At 40.3% G+C, this 20,560-nt stretch overlaps 1 non-coding gene across 1 annotated transcript; it reads right to left on the reverse strand.

The window, feature by feature from the left end:
• Positions 1 to 4,127: 4,127 nt before the first annotated feature.
• Trnal-uaa (transfer RNA leucine (anticodon UAA)) lies at positions 4,128 to 4,211 on the reverse strand. Its single transcript has one exon. It is a non-coding gene; the product is annotated as a tRNA-Leu (tRNA).
• Positions 4,212 to 20,560: the final 16,349 nt, after the last annotated feature.

The following is a 20,560-nucleotide window of genomic DNA, read 5'->3' on the forward strand; positions in this document are numbered from 1 at the left end:
GTGAGTTTGAATGTCGTGTTATAGTCGGCGCATGAGCGATGGGACACAGCATCAAAAAATGGTTCAAATGGCTCTGAGCACTAAGGGACGTAACATCTTAGGTCACCAGTCCTCTAGAACTTAAAACTACTTAAACCTCCACACATCCATGCCGGAGGCAGGATTCGAACCTGCGACCGTAGCAGTCCCACGGTTCCAGACTGCAGTGCCTAGAACCGCTCGGCCACCGCAGCCGGCGACACAGCATCTCTTAGATAGTGATGAAGTGCGGATTCTCCTGTGCGACCATTTCAGGAGTGTACCGTGAATATCAGAAATCCGGTAAAACACCAAATCTCTGACATCGCTGCAAGATGAGACCAACGACGACTGAAGAGAATTTTGTTTCTAACTAGAAACAAACCGACACTTTCTGCCGACATTGGGTGTCGCAAAGAAGAGGTGATGAGCAGTATTTGGTTGGGCCGCGTGGGATTAGCCGAGCGGTCTGGGGCTCAGAAGAGACAGAAGTGTAGCAATTCCAAATTGCTGCAGATTTCATTGCTGGGTTATCGACAAGTGTCAGCGTGCGAACCATTCAACCAAACATCATCGATATGGTCTTTGTACCGTTGATGACTGCACGACATAAAGCTTTACGCCTCGCGTGGGCCTGTCAACACCGACATTGGACTGTTGATGACTGGAAACATGTTGCCTTGTCGGACGAGTCTCATTTCAAATTGTATCGAGCTAATGATCATGTACGGGTTTCGAGACAACCTCATGAATCCATGGATCCTGAATGTCAGTAGGGAACTGTTCAAGCTGGTTGAGGCTCTGTAATGATGTGGGGCGTGTGCAGTTGGTGTGATATGGGACGCTGATACGACTCTGACAGGTGACACAGGCGTAAGCATCCTCTCTGATCACCTGCATCTATTCATGTCCATTCTGCGTTCCGACGGACTTGCAAAATTCCTGCAGGACAATGGGACAATCCACACGTTCAGAATTGCTACAGAGTGGCTCAGAACGCTCTTCTGAGCTTAAACACTTCCACTGGCCATCAAACTCCCCAGAGATGAACATTATTGAGCATATATTGGATGCCTGGCAACGTGCCGTTCAAAACAGATCTCCTCCCCCCTCGTACTGTTACAGATTTATGGACAACTCTGCAAGATCCATGTTGTCAATACCCTCCAGCATAACTTCAGACATTAGCCGAGTACATGCAACGTCATGTTGCAGCACTTCTGCGTGCTTGCTAGGGCCCTACACGGTATTAGGCAGGTGTACCAGTTTCTTTGGTTCTTTATATGTTTCTAATTTTGAAACCCCTCTTCAGAAATTTGCGTAAAAGGCACTGTCTTTTTCTCTGATCTGCAAGTTCTCCAGTAGGAGTTACATGGATGACCAGTTTTCTACTATCGGTGATGATTCATGACTGTCTCTGTGAAATGGCGTTGCTGACTTCATAAATATGGCGTGCATTCCTGAAGAAGTATATGTTGCAGCAGCGACTTGGTCGCTCTTCTACAGGGCCCGCAGTCTGTCTCGAGTTCTTCAGTGGCGAATCTGCGCAGCGTGTTGCTGTCCTTGAAAAATCCGCAATGCTGAAGGTGTCAGTTCAAGGTAACCCGGCCAGTGTTTACTACGCAGACATACACTGGCATAATTCCAGCCGTATCGAAGGCCGAGGGAATAAGTTGGTGCGCAACATTTCGCGGAATGAATAGATAATGTGTTGCAAATCGATGTACACTGCCTGATTGCGCCAGCTACATATCAAGTGAAGATCACATAGGGCTCTTGACCAAAAAATAATCAAACGTGAATAACACAACAAACATTGTGTGTGTCATGGATTGTCCCTCAAACCACTATAGTCCTATTCTCGTCTTGCGATGTGAACAGTTATCCTATTGGAAGATGACAGTATGAAGGAGTGCATATGCACCGAAACAATATTCACTAAGCCCATAGCGTGCCTTCTATTACCGTCGGAGCAGATGAATATCCTCGGGTTTCGAGCAACCATACACCTGAACAGTGGCGTATCCAAAAACGACCTTCGACGTGATGTAACAAGATAAGTGATTCATCTGACCAGGCCACACGTTGCGCCGGCCGGAGTGGCCTTGAGGTTCTAGGCGCTAGAGTCTGGAACCGCGCGACCGCTAGTGTCGCAGGTTCGAATCCTGCCTCGGGCATGGATGTGTGTGATGTCCTTAGGTTAGTTAAATTTAATTGGTCCTAAGTTCTAGCGAACTGATGACCTTAGAAGTTAAGTCCCATAGTACTTAGAGCCATTTGATATTACAGAACAAGTAAATTACGCAGAAACACGCCGTGGAGATTTTGCTAGAGACGACAGTGACAGCAGTGCAGGCGTCGCACGTCTGATAGCCGTAGCGGTCGAAAAGAAATAGCGGAACATATTCTTCCCGTGCCGAATTTTAGCTCTTCTCACGGGTGTTTAAACTGCAATGTCAGATGTGGGGTTCGAGCCCACGCCCCTCTTACGTGAACTAGAACTTAAATCTGGCGTCTTAGACAGCTCGTCCAATCTGACGTACGAGACATTCGGTCGAGACTTCCATCTCTATCAAGATCTCAGGAACGTATATTACGAAATCAGTTTCTTTTTTCCGTAGGATTCAATTATGTCAGTTGAAGAGTATGTAAGATGCAATGTCAGATGTGGCGTAGGAAACGCACCCTCCCTTTCGGGTTCCAATGTGGCGCGTTGGACCGCTTTCTTCCGTCGCTTCCAGTTTGAACTGTAACTAGAAAAACTGTATTTAGTAATAGGAACATTTCACATTGATGCAAACAAAACTAGATATTAACGAACGGCAAATAAGACCTTTTCCTAGCAACAGCCACACTGTGCATTACGCACTCGTGGGAAGCCAATGAAATACTTCACGTGAGGCTCTAGCTGTCGACCATCACTTTACAATACTTAGGCACTGCTCCGGTAGTACCGACGCATACATACTGAAACGTCTTTGGGTCGTCAGTGAGTACTTCATATTAGAAATTTCGTGTTCGCCCTGATGTGCATTAAAGGGCCGATTTATCAGAGAAAGTCAGTTCTGCGCCTAGTTACAGTATGTCGCTCTAGCAGCACCAGGGAAACGGGTTCAGCGGTGCTCGCCTTGCACTCGGTGCTGGGCGTCTACAGAGCTATCGCCTTCGGCCTCTGGCGCCAGGAGGGAAGGCGACACATGACGTCACAAGCAGCGCGTAGCAGAAGGCGGTGGTGGTGTGTCGGTCAGCATGGTTCCTTCGCAAGTAGAATCTCCAGGTTCGAAACCCGGACATCACACGGAAGTTGTCCCCTTTACTCAGGAAGGTGTATTCAACGGTACCAATGCTTTCCCTCCGGCCCTCATAGGCTAATGCGGATTACGATTCACAGCATCGTGTGTCCCCATGTGTCGGCTTCTCTCGACTTTGCTCGGCTGACGCGAAAGCTGCCGCTTGCAAATGGGCGCATATGCAGAAGAAAGGCGCTAGAAACAACTGGGAGAGGCCACATCGACAAACACACAACGGACCCTTTCATTTGACTGTGGCCGCATGTTCGCGCCTTTGCGTACCGAGAGCAAGAGGGGGTCAGCGTGCTGGACCGTACCATTACCGCACAGCAGCACCAAAAGCAAAGGAAAAAGGCAAAACTGAAGAAACCAACAGCACGCGGACTTCCCAGTTCGTCACCCACCCGAGTACTAACCACGCCCAACGCTGGCTAATTTCGGTGTTCGGACATGAACCCGTGTCGTTGGCACGGCATACAACTTGGCGAGAATGTTGCCAGATGTGCAGACGTCATAGTCCGTGTACAGATCACTTGGGACTTGCCTGGTAGTCTCTCGCGTTGCCTTTTAGGGAATGAAAATGGAATAGCACCGAGACACAACACAACGACCACGGAAACGTCCGTGAGAAGAGCTAAAACTCGGCACGAGAAGAATATGTTCCGCTATTTCTTTTCGACCGCTACGGCTATCGGACGTGCGATGCCTGCATTGCTGTCACTGTCGTCTGTAGTAAAATCTCCACGGCGTGTTTCTGCGTAATTTAATTGTTCGATAAGATCAAGGGAGTACGTTAGTCTCAGAATGTTTCAAAGGGATTGTCAGATGTGGGGTTCGAACCCACGCCCCCTTATGGGAACCAGAGCTTAAATCTGGCGCCTTTGACCGGTCGGCCAATCTGACGTACGAGACAACCGCTCCAGACTTCCATCTCTAACAATATCTCAATAGCCTCATTCCGAAATCTGTTTCTATTTCCGATAGGATGGAATTATGTCAGTTTAAGAGTATGTAAGACGCAATGTCATATGTGGCGTAGGAAACGCTCCCTCCCTTTCGGGAACTAACAGTCAGACAAGCCTGCTGTAGTTTAGTAAATACTTGGTGCAAATGACTCAAATGCGCTTCAAACTATTTACTGTATACCACAAGGTCATCCAGGTAATTACAGACAAAGTGTAGTTTAAATTCACCCAGTATACTATCTCATAAAAGAGTCTAAACAGCAGCTCCGGTGGCCAGGCCAAAGGGCACCTGGTTGAATTCAAATAAATTCCAATCGTTGCAAAAGGCTGTGACATTTTTACACTCCTCTGTCAATGGGATCTGGTAATAAGCCTGATGTAAACCAATAACCGTGATCCAAGACGCGCTTGAAGACCAAGTAAAGGAATTGTGTAGATCAAGCAATGGGACTGATTCCAAAATCACCTTTTCATTTAAACGACAGGAATCTACCACCGCCCTGAAATCACTACCCTAACCCTTCGGTACCAAGAATATCGGAGAGGCATACAGAGAAGTCGAGGGTCGGATAACCCCTTGATCTAACATCTTCTGTACCTTTTCCCGCAATATTTTCATCTTAGGTGGTGAGAGACGATATGAGGGCTGTTTAACCGGAATATTGTGTGTCAAACGAATATCATATTCTAATTTATCCGTTTCCCCAAATTTATCACTAAATAAGCCAGGAAACGCATCCAACAACTCATGAACCTGTTGGCCCTGCCGCAGAGAAAGATGACAGATCAGTATCAGCACTAGGAGTGACTGACAAGGAATGAGGCGTGGATGTTAACGCCGCTCGACATTCACAAAATCCAAACTTCTGATTCGGCGCAAACTTAAAAGAAAACTTACACCGGAATAATGAAACACTTGTTGAGTTTTAGAAATGGTATCACAACCCAGCACCATATTTACCGGCAAGCTAGCAACGAGAGCAAAGGTCACTGGCCACGAAAACTGCCATACGGTAACACTTCCCTTAACCCAAACCGCCAGAGGCAACACCTGACCATTGACCATACAACATCTCCGAAACGTGATTTTTTTTTGGCCTTAGTTTGGTAAGATTGCCAAATTCCAGAAACCAAGCCTCATTGAGCAAGGAATATGTGCTACCAGTGTCTAATAACGCAGACAGAGGTTCCTGATTAAAATTAAGACAAATATAAGGCAGACAGAACCGGGAATCAGCAGCTACGGTACGCCGCTCGCTAAACAATAAGTTACTGCTGGAAACGTGCTGCCTGACCTTATGTCACTTAGTACTTTTTGCCCCAGGTAAAACCGGACAACTCCTAACCAAATGCGTAACAGCCCCACACCGAAAACATTTGCTGTGGACGCCTTGATAATTACCACCTGGCCAATCGTTCTCCACTCCAAAATTTTCCTTCGCTTGTCCCGACACGCTAACATTCCTAGAGTCCTTGCTTAACTTTAGCGCAGTGTAGAAGTAACAACAACAGAGAGCTCTTCCCAGGTCTTCAGGGGTGACTTGAAAATAAAACTTATTTTGTCAGCAGCCGCCATCCCTTCCAAAACTACTGCAACTAATTGTTCACTTATCAAGGCCTGCGAAGCCACCCTCACCCTTTCCACATACATTGACAAATTTTCACTAGCGGCCTGCACCTTCCAAATATATTGACATTCTAGATGTTTCCTAAAGCCCTCTGTAAGTCTCTCAGGGATAATCAGTTGCCTAAGTTGTCGTAACGAGAACCCCTCCGAAAGAGCTCTAGAAAGTAATTCGTTACACAGATTTGAAAAGCACACGAATGCTGTTCAAAATAAACCAGTAACCACAAAATTTCCAGTGTCTTCGCCTCCGATTCTACACTTCAGTCTTCTACATCCTTAAACAGAAGTGCAATCGGGTGAGGTACCGTTGCGAAAAACTCCGAGTTAGACTCAATTCCGTGGTTTAAGCTATTTAGTTTGCTTCCTGTCCGTGCCGTATCAACTTGGACGTGCCCACTAGATTCCTCGGAGCTAGACTAACCCGATTAACCTAATCTGCAAAGCATCCACCTTTCGCTGCAACTCAACCAATTCCTTACGATCAGCCACGTTTACAACAAGTTGTCCTAAATCAGAGACCCGGTTGGTAACGTGCACCAAATGCGCGTGTAGTCTAGCTAATTGCTTGCGACTCGGTTGATCAACACAAAACCAGTATAAATGTTGTTGGAACTCACCAACCTCTCCCGCCGCCGCTGCCATGGCTGCTGGAAAGGAACCAATAACTTCCAGTGAAATTTGACCGGATTGAGCATGGCATCTTTTAACCCACTAGCAACTCAGGAACAATGCTTTGTTTATATTAGGAATGTGCAAATCACATAATATTTGATATTTGCGCAGTAGGCCGAATCCTGGACATTCTCAGGCCATCATAACAACCTGAAACATGCAGCTAAACAGTCACTTGGCCAAAGCGAAATATTACTAAATTATAAAATAAAATAAGTAGAAATACACTCCTGGAAATTGAAATAAGAACACCGTGAATTCATTGTCTCAGGAAGGGGAAACTTTATTGACACATCCATGGGGTCAGATACATCAGATGATCACACTGACAGAACCACAGGCACATAGACACAGGCAACAGAGCATGCACAATGTCGGCACTAGTACAGTGTACCTTTCGCAGTAATGCAGGCTGCTATTCTCCCATGGAGACGATCGTAGAGATGCTGGATGTAGTCCTGTGGAACGGCTTGCCATGCCATTTCCACCTGGCGCCTCAGTTGGACCAGCGTTCGTGGTGGACGTGCAGACCGCGTGAGACGACGCTTCATCCAGTCCCAAACATGCTCAATGGGGGACAGATCCGGAGATCTTACTGGCCAGGGTAGTTGACTTACACCTTCTAGAGCACGTTGGGTGGCACGGGATACATGCGGACGTGCATTGTCCTGTTGGAACAGCAAGTTCCCTGGCCGGTCTAGGAATGGTAGAACGATAGGTTCGATGACGGTTTGGATGTACCGTGCACTATTCAGTCTCCCCTCGACGATCACCAGAGGTGTACGGCCAGTGTAGGAGATCGCTCCCCACACCATGATGCCGGGTGTTGGCCGTGTGTGCCTCGGTCGTATGCAGTCCTGATTGTGGCGCTCACCTGCACGGCGCCAAACACGCATACGACCATCATTGGCACCAAGGCAGAAGCGACTCTCATCGCTGAAGACGACACGTCTCCATTCGTCCCTCCATTCACGCCTGTCGCGACACCACTGGAGGCGGGCTGCACGATGTTGGGGCGTGAGCGGAAGACGGCCTAACGGTGTGCGGGACCGTAGCCCAGCTTCATGGAGACGGTTGCGAATGGTTCTCGCCGATACCCCAGGAGCAACAGTGCCCCTAATTTCCTGGGAAGTGGCGGTGCGGTCCCCTACGGCACTGCGTAGGATCCTACGGTCTTGGCGTGCATCCGTGCGTCGCTGCGGTCCGGTCCCAGGTCGACGGGCACGTGCACCTTCCGCCGACCACTGGCGACAACATCGATGTACTGTGGAGACCTCACGCCCCACGTGCTGAGCAATTCGGCGGTACGTCCACCCGGCCTCCCGCATGCCCACTATACGCCCTCGCTCAAAGTCTGTCAACTGCACATACGGTTCACGTCCACACTGTCGCGGCATGCTACCAGTGTTAAAGACTGCGATGGAGCTCCGTATGCCACGGCAAACTGGCTGACACTGACGGCGGCGGTGCACAAATGCTGCGCAGCTAGCGCCATTCGACGGCTAACACCACGGTTCCTGGTGTGTCCGCTGTGCCGTGCGTGTGATCATTGCTTGTACAGCCCTCTCGCAGTGTCCGGAGCAAGTATGGTGGGTGTGACACACCGGTGTCAATGTGTTCTTTTTTCCATTTCCAGGAGTGTATAATTCCATCAGTTACTCAAAAAGTAGTAGCCAGAACGCAAACCACGCTCTTCTACCAGTAATGAACCGTGAATTTACCTTCAAATTTCTTTCTTAAAGAATTTACTTTATTTACTAGCGATTCATCAAGAACATTAACACATTTAATCACACTGGGTTAGCGTGGAAGTAGTTGCCAGGAAGTAACTGATGGAAAATGCAATTACTTTTAATAAACGTGAATTTCATTCCTAAAAGCTTTTCCAAAAACAGATTTAAAATTATAAGCAGAAAAGCACCCTCGAAATATCAAGCTACAATTTTATTTAGAGGCAGAAAGAGCAGTATTAACAGTAGGAGCCTTCAGGCTGAGAAGCTTGCCTGCCCCTCTCAACATGGTCGTAGTCATGGCCGCACACAACAGTCTCTGAAAGAGTACCGTGGTGCAAATCTGGAGCACACCAGATTACATTAAACAAAAAATTTTTTACAACTCACACAAACACGTAAACTATGCCCCTGTAAGAGGGATGGAAATGCTAGAACGCTCAAACTATTTGCCACCGAAAGCAAAATCTGTTTTTTTTAAGGACATTTTCGGTGGAAGGGTGGCAACCTTATAACCTAAAATGATTATTTAAATAAAACCCATAAAATGCAGACTTACATAAAATGTACAAGATGCTCTACATTACACTTATACTACATCGCAAGATGATAGGCAAGATGAAAAAATATTAAAAGAATTCGGCATTTAAGCAATAAATTCGAGAACACCGAATCCACCAAACATGACAGAGGCAGCTATTAACGTATGGAACTGCAGATTGCTCTAAACCTTCCCTGTTCCACAAGAGAAAAACGGACCACCCAATTCACCAATAACCACCTTCCCGTGAGTGGGCAGACGGAGAAGAATGGTGGGAAGACCCTAACAAAGCAGCTAGTGACCTTACCAAGAAAACTTGTAAAATTTAACAAGTAAGTGAAACAACATATTTTCAGTCACTTAACTTCTAATATACTGCGATTTCTGGCGAAGACCTGGTGCACAACCCCCAACGCTCTTCCGAACCGTCCGCTGCCAGCCGCTGATCTCGCATCTCACGGCGTCACAGCTCGCCCCGGCCAGCCCAATGTCGTGGTTTCACTCCTGTTGCTCTCATGTTAACCACGAAGCCACTACCCCTTTCTATGCAGCGCTGCCCACTGGACTCACTTGGGGACCTCATATGCGTCGACGCTCAAGGCAAACAAGTCATCTCGTGTCTCAGTGTTTAGTTAATCCCCGCCTCCCCTCCCCTCCCCGTCAACAAGCCATACGTTAATATCTGCCTCTGTCATGTTTGTCGAATTCGGTGTTCTCGAATTTATTGCTTAAAGGCCGAATTCTTTAAATATGTTTTTATCTTGCCTATCATCTTGCGAAGTGGTATATGTATAATGTAGAGCATCTTGTACATTTTATGTAAGTCTGCATTTTATGGGTTTTATTTAAATAGTAAATGGGCTAACTGATAATGACATGCAGCATCTTGTGTTAAATGTTGAAACTTGTCAGGATAAAAATCTATTAATCTGAGTACAGGAGGGTAATAAATAAGTCAAAAATTGAGAAATTCACGAAATTGCTCTAAGACATGGACTGGATAGACGTTTACAATACATCTGACTCAAATGGAAAGTACAAAGCATTCACTAATAAAGTTGCCTCCACTTTTGAGAATTGTTTCCCATAAAGGTAACTCAACACAAGACACAAGTCAAAAAAATAAACTGTGGATTACACAAGGAATGTAGATATCATATGTGGCATAACTACTATCTAGAAACAACTCATAGGTTTGAATTGTAATGCATTACAAAGAATACAGCAAGATATTGAAGCATCTAATCCAGAATTCGAAGCAACTTTATTATGAGAGAAAAATATAATTACATTAGGTAACAAAATAAAAACTGTATGGGATATTGTGAAGACAGAGACAGTTGGGGCCAAAAGGGAAGAGGAACAGATAGCTCTAAAAATAAATAAAAGTTTTGTGACAAATACAGTTAGTGTTGCAAACCTATTAAACGACTATTTCATTTCTGTTATCAGGTTTGGTGAACAGTGCAATGGAGTATCTGAGGCCAGTCTTTAAAAATAACTTCAGTAAAATGGAAATGACACTCACATCTCCCAAAGAAGTAGCATCCATCACAAAATCTTAAAATCTAAATATTCCAGTGGATATGATAACATATCAACAAAGTTAGTCAAAGAATGCTCATGCGCATTAAGTTCTATCTTCAGTTATTTGTGTAATCGAGCTCTAATCAGCAGAACATTTCCAGAATGGCTAAAATATGCTGAAGTTAAACCTCTTTACGAGAAGGGGGATAAAGAGATACCACCAAACTATCGACCAATTTCACTTTTCCCGCCTTTCTCAAAAATATTTGAAAAGGTTGTGTTCAAGTGTCTCCTTAAGCATCTGATTGCAAATGTTATATTGTCCAAGTCACAGTTTGGATTTCTAAAGGGTTCTGATATATAGAAAGCTATTTTACACTTACAGTGTGAATGTACTTAATTCATTAGATAATAAATTACGGGATACTGGTATTTTCTGTGACCTGTCAAAAGCCTTTGACTGTGTGAACCACAGCATTCTCCTAAGTAAATTAGAGTATTATGGTGTCACCAGCAATGCTGCGAAATGGCTTGAGTCTTATCTATCTAACAGGAAACAAAGGGTGTTGTTACGAAATACCTGTTCAGTAAGCAGTCAGTCTTCATCTGACTGGGAATTAATAACATGTGGTATTACTCAAAGTTCTATTTTGGGTCCATTGCTATTTCTTGTTACATTGCCAGATGCTATGTTTGTTTTGTTTGCAGATGATACAAACATTGCAATAAGTAGCAAGTAAAGTACAGATTTAGAAATAGCTGCTAATCAAATGTTCACTGACATTAATAAGTGGTTTAAAACTAATTCTTTGTCATTAAACTTTGGGAAGACCCACTATATGCAGTACAGAACCTGTAAGAGATTTCCTTCCAGCATGGGTATAATGTGTGAAGACATTCAGAGTAAAGAAGTTGATAGTGTTAAATTTCTGGGATTACAATTCGATAATAAATACAGTTGGGAAGAATTGTTTTAGCGCCTAAACAAGTCTGTATTTACCGTGAGAATGGTATCAGATATAGGAGCTATAAATATAAAAAACTTGCTTAGTTTGCTTACTTTCATTATATTATGTCGTATGGGATCATATCTGGGGCGACTCATCAAACCGAGCAAAAGTTTTTAGGGTGCCAAAGCATGTGATAAGAATCATTTGTGGTGCAAATTCAAGAACATCTTGTAGAAACCTGTTCAAGGAACTTTGTATTCTAACCACTGCATCTCAGTATGTTTATTCCAACCAATAGCTCAGTAAACAGTATCAATACCAGGAATAAGAAGAATCTACATAAAGGCCTAAAATCACTTACCTTGGTCAAAACAGGGGTCCGATATTCAGGAACACACATTTTTAATAAATTGCCAACAAACATTAAAAACTTGGTGTCAGATAAAGCACAGTTTAAACAGAGTTTGAAAGACTTTTGATAGGCAACTCCTTCTACTCCATAGAAGAATATCTTAACAGAGACTGTTCAGTCAGCATAAGTAAAAAATCTGTTAGTTTTCAGTTTTGACAACACTTGCTCACAACAGTCAAGATTACGTATTTTGCATAGGATAAATTTATTAATTGTGGATAACAGTGTTTCATTCTGATAGTGTGTTAATTCTGTAAATATTAGGTGTCCCAGTTTACTGCATTGTATTAACTTATTTTCGACTACTTCCTGACAAATGATCAAGATAATAAGTATTATATTCAAACGTTTTATGTTTTTGTTATACATTCTGACATGTTCCATACCCACGAGAATCATCTCATTTCTTGGGTCTATGGAAAGAAAACTGAATCTAATTTATTCTAATCATTTATATCTATACAGCGCCCGAAAAAAGTATGTTATACATACACTCACACATGCTGTATCTCTCGATTTTCCTCAATCCTATGAAATTATCTGACAAATTCGTTGAATCAGCGCACATGCTCAGTTGAACACTTGCATCCCTATATTGTGTAGCTGTTTACGAAATGAATCCATCAACACTTACGTTCGGATATACTTCTCAGTGAGCTGAAATTACAATTCACCATGTTCAATCTATCCTTCAAATACGACTAGCCATACGCAATCTTTTTTTTTAGTTTTTTTTGCAACAGACACTTTTAATACGGGCATAACTGCAGTGTCCTCCCACAAAGTGGGTTCCATGGAAGGAACCACTGCGTTTGCTCCAAGTTGCCTACTGAGACCTAATGTAATTACAGCCAGATAGAGGAGGAGGATCTGGCAATCATCTTTGGCGTCTTTAAATTTCACCATTACCTGTATGGAAGACAGCTTAATCACTGGCCACAAGCTATTGACTTCTTTGTTTCATCCGTGTAAGAATATGCCGGATAAAACAGCTCAGTAACTTCAACCTTGGGCATTAATTATTTCCAATTATAATTATGATATTGTCTGTAGGTCCACCACTAAGCACGCAAATGCGAATACACTTTCCCCTCTGCCAGATAGAGTTCTTGATTCATCAGAAGATTCTTATTGTAAGCTGGATCAGTCTGAACTTGAAACATTGCAGTCCTTCCCAATCGTTGCGCCGATCATTGCTTCAGCCACTGCATGCGATCAGCAATTGAAACGGCTGTCTCAGTTCATTCGAAACGGATGGCCAAACAACAGACTGGAGATCACGGATCCCGTCGTTTGCCGTTGCTTCTCGAAACGTCAGACGTTGTCAGTACGTCAATATGTTGTTATGATTCACTCAGCAAATGGTCATAGTCGAATCCTAGTTCGTCGCCGCGTATCAAGCTTCTGTTTTACGCCAGTTCCACATGGGATACTGGGAACTGGTAGAGACCAAACAGCTTGCTCATCGATATTGTACTCGGTTTTGGCTCGAGAAGTATCACTGCGTACTGCCGCGCATGTTCCGAGAGCTGTGCAGCACTTCGGCATCAGTATTTCAGTTGGCCTCGTACTACTGTTCTGCGGGAACGTATTCGTATCGAATTTTGTGGACTATTCTGGAATACGAGATGACTACAGTGGACGCATACAGTAGATTTTAATTCCGCGACTCTATGCCATCTACAACATTGACGAGTACAATTTTTGCCTTGGAGAATATTTTCCGTTTAGAAGGATTACCAAAAGTGACTGTTTCCTCAATTAGCTTCTGTAGAATTTCACCAGTTATGTTCCCTCAATGGATCCGAGTTTTTGAATACAGCCCTTATTCACCACAAATCAATAGGGAAGCCGAACGCTTCGTGACAATGTTTAAGGTGGATACGACGAAACTCCGCTGAGAACATTCCAGACAGAGTACTCTTCTCTTGTCCGTCAGTTCTTATCGCCCTCTCTCTGCCTTGTAATGGCACGTCTCCACCAGAGCTACTACGTGGACGTGCTCATGGTACTATTTTGAGCTTATACTATCCCCGAACTCTGGCATCACCCCAGCAGGTTTGGAGAAAACTGACAGTGTCTAACAATGTATACTTTCACCTGTACAAGGGGGCCGGTCACTGTAGTCGGCATTCGCGGCTGAGCACATCATGATGCCACGTTAACTTCCGGGCGCATCTGCCATCAGCACCGGAACCAACTGAGGCCCCACTCTCACGACGATTACGGTGGATCTGCCATGGGATTTCCTTCCTCAGCTTCCAGACGATCACCACCCCGATTTTCAGCAGACTGCTAAGTCGACCTCCCTGCAGCTTCGCGGCATCTCCTCCGGCTTGCCACACCTCCAGGCCACAACTGCCTCCACGAGCTTTTGCGCAGCCTTTGCCAGCAGTGCCACCTCCTAGCTGCCGGCCCACACGGACGTCGAGCCGCTGTCGTCGCCGGATGCACCGGCATCCGTGGAACTGGATGCACTGACATCATCTGGTGGTTTGTAAGAAGATTACGCCTCTCTTTCTAATACATAGTGGTACCACTTGCAGAAAAAGCTTATGAAACACGCATCACTTATTTTGGGTCAGTATTATCAGGTGGCAGGTTTCCTAGGACGATTCTGTCTACGGATGCGTGGTGTGTAGAGGCGGCGGCGGTCTGTGGCAGGAATGATTCACGTTTCCCGTTTAATGACAAGAGCCGTCTGAATGAAAAAGCCTGTTGGGATGCAAGAATGTAGCTGACTTAACCATGTCGTCCTCTAGACAGATGAGTAGCGAACTGATACTCACCACGTGATGGGCCACCTCTGCGATCACTTGGTAATGTGCAAAGATACAGTATGAACACGTATTTGCACTGGATGTAAATTGTGCTTCTGCACATTTCGCACCATTATTTACTTGAGAGAAAATTGTGGTGTGTGCATCTAGCAGGAGAAAGATGGGTGGAAAACCGGTTCACTGATTCTCTAGACATGAGATGAACCTCATCTGCCTATCTTGAAAAAAACAATTTCAATTTTAACATATTAAAAAATTTAAATACTGTTAAATTTAGTTCTCTCTAAATCAGAGCTGTCAAACCTCAATTGCCTATATTGAAAAAATCAAGTTCAATTTTATTGTTTAAAAAATTTCAAAACTTATTTTTTATTCTCTGTAAATTATAGCTACCTCACCTCAAGTGCCTATATCGAAACAATCAAATTCAATTTTATAACATTTTACATTTTGTTCTCTATAACATGGATGCCAACAAACTTCAAACCTCAAAGACACATGTTAACAATGAACATTTAAATAAAAGAAATTCGATTTACTCCTCTCTGAATACAATGGGAAAAGAAATGACAGACAAAGCGGAGGTGTTTGATAGCTTGGAAAATTTTGGCAAAGGAATACAAGGATTGGATTTAAAAGATTTAAAAACTTATTGTAAAAAAGTAGCTTCTCAAACGTAACTAGAAACGATTTGTGGGAGTTTATTGACTATTTTAGAAGGAATGAAATGGGGTAAAATATGAAAAAGAAAGAACTAGAATTGAAACCTGAAAAAAGACCTCTAATCAGTTGCTAAAGCAGAGAAATGGAAGAATTACTCCAAGCGTAAAAAGCAAAACTTGATTGATCTAATTGCAAGCAGAGTTGACCAAACAAATGATTAATTGAGTAAAAAGTCTCTTCATGAACTTCATCACATCTGCAAAGCTAAAAATATAAAGCATTGTTCTAAGCTTACAAAAAGTCAGCTAATTGATCTTATCAAAAGTACTGAAATTGAAATTCATGATGATGATGCTGCTTTGAGTAAAAATTTATTAAATACTCCATAAAATCTGCAAAATGAAAAATTAAAAAAATTATTTTAAACTTAATAAAAACAATTAATCGATCTTATCGATGGATATGAGGGCAAAATTATTAATAATGCAGTATTCAAAAATATTTAGTGGATAAATATCAAGAAATTAGACAAAAAAGTATCAGAAAAATTTACCAGGTATCAATCTTCTAGATGAAAAATAGATATCAAACAAATCAAATTTAATTTTAATGTATAAAAAATTCCAAAACTATAATTTTTGTGTTCACTAAATCAGAGCTGTCAAACATCAATTGCCTATACCAAAAAATATTCAATTTTACTGTTTAAAAAATTTCAAGACTATTATTCTACACTTAATAAACAACAATTAAGCCGATCTTATCAAATGATCTGAGGGTAAAATTATTAATAATGACAGTATTCTTTCTCAAAACAAGGTAAATGTCTGGAAAATTCGTTTTAATTAATTCTTGTTCATAAAAATTACCATCAACATCATACAATTTGTACATGACTGTACTGGTGATCATAACGTCTTCAATTTCGAAAATTCCTGTTGACCAATTTGCCGTGTATTCTTTTTCAAAAATTCCTTTCAAATTACTTATTCTCACTTTGTTATCAATATGAAATTTGGGTTCTGCATCTTGCAAATTTGTTACAGAAACAGTATTCAATAAGATTGTTTCATCATCTTTATTTTAGTCTTTTGGCGCCACTTTTATAGTTGAATGCCTTGTGTTTTTGTATTTCATCAACTAATTTGTAGACTATATCAACCCATTTATAATTTCCTTGAAGGGCAATTTTCTTCCTCATTTCTTCTTTCAATGTTTTATTGAATCGTTCTACTACAGAAGATTTTAATTCACTAAAAGCTGAATAGTGATAAATGTTGTATTTTTTCAACAATTCTTAAAATTATTTGTTATAGAATTCTTTACCATTATCAGTTTGCAAATTGTTTGGTCATTGCACTGATGAGCTCAGCACGTCTTTGACATGCGGCCGAGTGACGAATATTTTTTTCAAAAGCATAAACCACTTTCTTGACTGTTTTATCTTTAATTGGAACAGCCCAAGCAAATTTAGAGAAGATGCAGGTAAGTCAAATATTTACATCCTCTTTTTATCTTCGACATTCCTTTCAATTTTCCAGAGTCCATTTCGACTAAATCAGCTTGCAAATCATCAATTCACATTCGTTTATGCAGTTCATTTATTATTTGTTCCACAAATGGTTAGGCCCTCGCTGACTGCTGAACCAATCTTAGAACTTCGTTCGCCTGCAAATTTTTTTAACGAATTTACTCTTTTTCGTTTTTCCAGACTGATCAACGTCCCTTGATGCTTTGCTTTCCATTCTTAGTTGTCAATATATGAGGATGAAGTACGTCAGAAAATGATTTGCACTTCAAGCAGTAAATGTATATATGATTCTCCATTTATAAAGAAAGGAGAATAATTTACAGTCTCATTATTTCATTCCAGAGGCTTTAGTATTTCTATATCTTCAGAACCTTTTTCATCTAAATTTGAAACTATAGTTGTAAGCACATGTTCTTTCGATTTGACCATTGTTCTTATGTTATTTATTTCTTTATTGTGATGTTCTAGATGCCATTGTAATCGCCATTCTTTTGTTTTAAATTTGCTTTAGGATTTATAATCGATTCCTCAAGATTTGTTATTTTAGAATATTCATCTTTAAGATTACTATTTCGTTTAAGTATGTATTTAAATCTATTTTCGAAAAGTAATGTGACGAAATTTTGTCAATATCTTCCTTGGAATAATAGTTTTAAAACTTTGTTAACGCATGTGCATATTGTTGTTTAAGTTCTAAAAGTGTGATTTCAAAATATTTTTTTACTAGCTGCAACCATATCATCAAGTGAATCGTTAATGATGAGAATTCTTCTACTTTTAAAATTTATATAATATTTTGCTACTTTAAAAATGTATTTAATTCTTTCCAAAATTGTGTGAGTACATTATTAATTTTTTGATCTATTGACGGTTGAAGTCTTTTATTTTTTATTGAAAATTGTCCAATTTTGGTTCTGATGACTGAAAATTCTTAATGTGTTTCTTTCCAAAAACTTCCATTTTGTACATCTAAAATGCCACTAAACTTATAATTTTTGCATAACAATTCCAAAACAAACACAAATGACCACTAATTACATCATCGAAATTTTGACTTCTTTCACTGTTGCAGAACATATCATTTTTTCCCATAGAGTTCATGAGCTGCTTGCGAATATTTCTACCATATGAATCAAAAAAGAATTTTTTATCATTCTTCTAATAGCATATCCAATGAGTTTGAACAATATGAGATGTATATAAATTTACTATTCCACATTCTACATTTTTTGGTTCATTCGGCAATTTATGAATCATAAAAACCTCTCAAAAACGATGAATTTTTATGGGGTTAACTAGTTTTTCAATGACAAAATTAGATAATGGATTGTTCAATTTTTCGCTTATTTTTACGAAATTGATGTTGTTTTTTCTTCAGCTCAGAACCAGCTTTCTTTTCCCTTTCCAAATTATGGCTTTCTTGTTTGTGTAGCTCTTTATCAGCTTTTTCCCTCTTTATGACTGCATTTGCGATTGCTGTAGATCCACCAGCAAGTGAGCCATTTATTGCAAGACAAGGCAAAGCTACTAATAATAAAGGAAGAAAATCACCCTCGTGTTTGCGAATGCTTGAGCACTCTTCAGACTTTGTCTTAGTTAGTCCAATGCCATCTTACTTTTTTGTTAGATATTCAATCATCTTTTTCACAGCAGGAATTGTAAAAGAAAAAAAAACAAATTTCCACCAGTTTCCTTTTCTTTCTTTATTTCTCTTTTGAACAAAAGTTAAAAATGATTCAATTGAATTTAATTGATCACTATTCAACTTCAATTTAATTAATTTTGGCTTCATTTTGCCAATTGGCAGCAAAGTATAATCGATCGAAAAGTTGTTCATTTATATAGATTACAAAAATGATTATAAAATTTGTAGCCCTCATCCATTTTTATAAACTTCTAAGCTGGCAACAGCTGAAGCAGTCTTTGGACTGAGTCCCATTCCATCCATTATTCCTCAAACTGCTTTTGCCACTATTTACTCTTTCGAACTAGCATCTGAGCTCTGCATTCTTTCTTTTGCAACTAACTGAAGTTCTTTATCAGCTTGAATTCTAGATTCTAAATCTTTATTATCTTGATAGTCTATATCACTTTTTTTTACAAGCCTCATTTAGTGGATAATTCCTGGATCACCAGTCTTTATTCAAGTTTAGAGAATGCTTTGCAGAAATTAAATCCTTAGTAGAGCCATCTCTGGCATTTGTAAAATATTTAAAGCCCAGTTGACTAATCCTTTTCCATATTTTTCACTTTTCCAAAATGTGTGTGGTACATTATTCAAAAATCTAATCAAAATGGAATACCTTTCAGTTTTTTTATAATTAAATCACTAAACTTATTTGTCGACATATGTGTTATTCCAAATTTTTCATTGTGATAATTGTGATGATTTTTATTTCACACTACCTCTTACTATGAGTAACTGCTAATCTTTCAAGTAATTGATGACCATCATTCATCCAAACATTTTCGAATGGTTTTTCTGCCTAATTTTCAACTAAACCTTCACCAACTTTTTCATTTACAGTTGAATCTAAATCTGATGCAATTTTTTGGGAAGACGTGATTTAGCAATTTCTTTTAACAAATATATATATTTGTTACCTTTACTTGATTTTATTTTATTCGAATTATTGTCAGAATATAACGCTCCTGATTGACTCAATATGTCTGCATAATTTCATAAATCAAACTTGTGAATAATATATTCATATAATCCATAGTTTTTTTTTTCGTTAAAAGATTAATTAATCCACCAGTTCCTTCACATGTTCTATCGGCAATTGTTAACTTAACTCCTTCAAGTTCTATAGGCAATTTACCAACAAATTTAAATGTTCCAACAGGATTCAATCCCAAATTTTATCTCCTCTGTGACTGATATATTGTAGAATTCTTTCACTTAAGTTTATTTTTTAACATTTTTGTCTTTTAATTTTTCTTTCTTCATCATAATCTTGTAACAACTTAATCTGTAATCTCTTTTATCGTCTTCTAAGTGTTTAATTGTTGGAATATCGTTAAATTCGTGGAAATAACGTCGATGATAAGGAAGTATTTGTTTTCCAGCTTCTCTATTTTCTGCAGTTGCTTTCAATACTTTCTCTCCAAAACCTTCGACTCCTTAAACTTGTTCAATTGTATCGAAAAGTTGTCAACTTTCTTTTTTAAATTTTTCATGTTCTTTCCTTGGTTGTATTTTTCCATTTCTTAAACTCTTCTTCTCATTGCACTTTTAGTATTCTATTTTGTCTTGCTTTTTTGACGACTTTGGGGTCGTATTTCGCGAACATTTATTAAGAATATAATGATAAAAATCTTTTTTTGCATTCATCGTTCATGTTTATCGTTCAATGAACTAAAAAATATTGTAATTTCATTTGGAAGATACAAGAAGAAAACTTGTTCGACTGTTATACAAGAGGATTACTCTGATAAATTGGTTTATCCTTGATAGACAAAGGACTAATTTGGAGATTCTTTTATTACTTCTAGTATTAACTACCTTTTTGTTCTGATGTGCTGGCGTAAAGACATAATGTATAATTTCATGTCTATGTGTGTGTTAAATGAAGGTGTTAAATGATGAAAAATATGTTTTATAATTTCATGAACCCAATCGACAGTTATTAATTTTACTCGTTTTCTGTGAATGAGAAAACAAAAAATAATTTAAATCTTCCCAACAAAGACACAGAGATTCATATTAATATTGGTGATGGTTGGGTTCATCGTAATTGCTCACAGCTTTACATGGCTATCAGATTTATTCATACAGATGGAACAGATTTTTCTGCTTATGTTGGAAATTCAAATATTAAACTGACTGATAATTATGTCTTAAAGTTGTTTGA

The sequence above is a fragment of the Schistocerca gregaria genome, chromosome 8 (genome assembly GCF_023897955.1).
Source record: "Schistocerca gregaria isolate iqSchGreg1 chromosome 8, iqSchGreg1.2, whole genome shotgun sequence".
Lineage (NCBI taxonomy): Eukaryota > Metazoa > Arthropoda > Insecta > Orthoptera > Acrididae > Schistocerca > Schistocerca gregaria.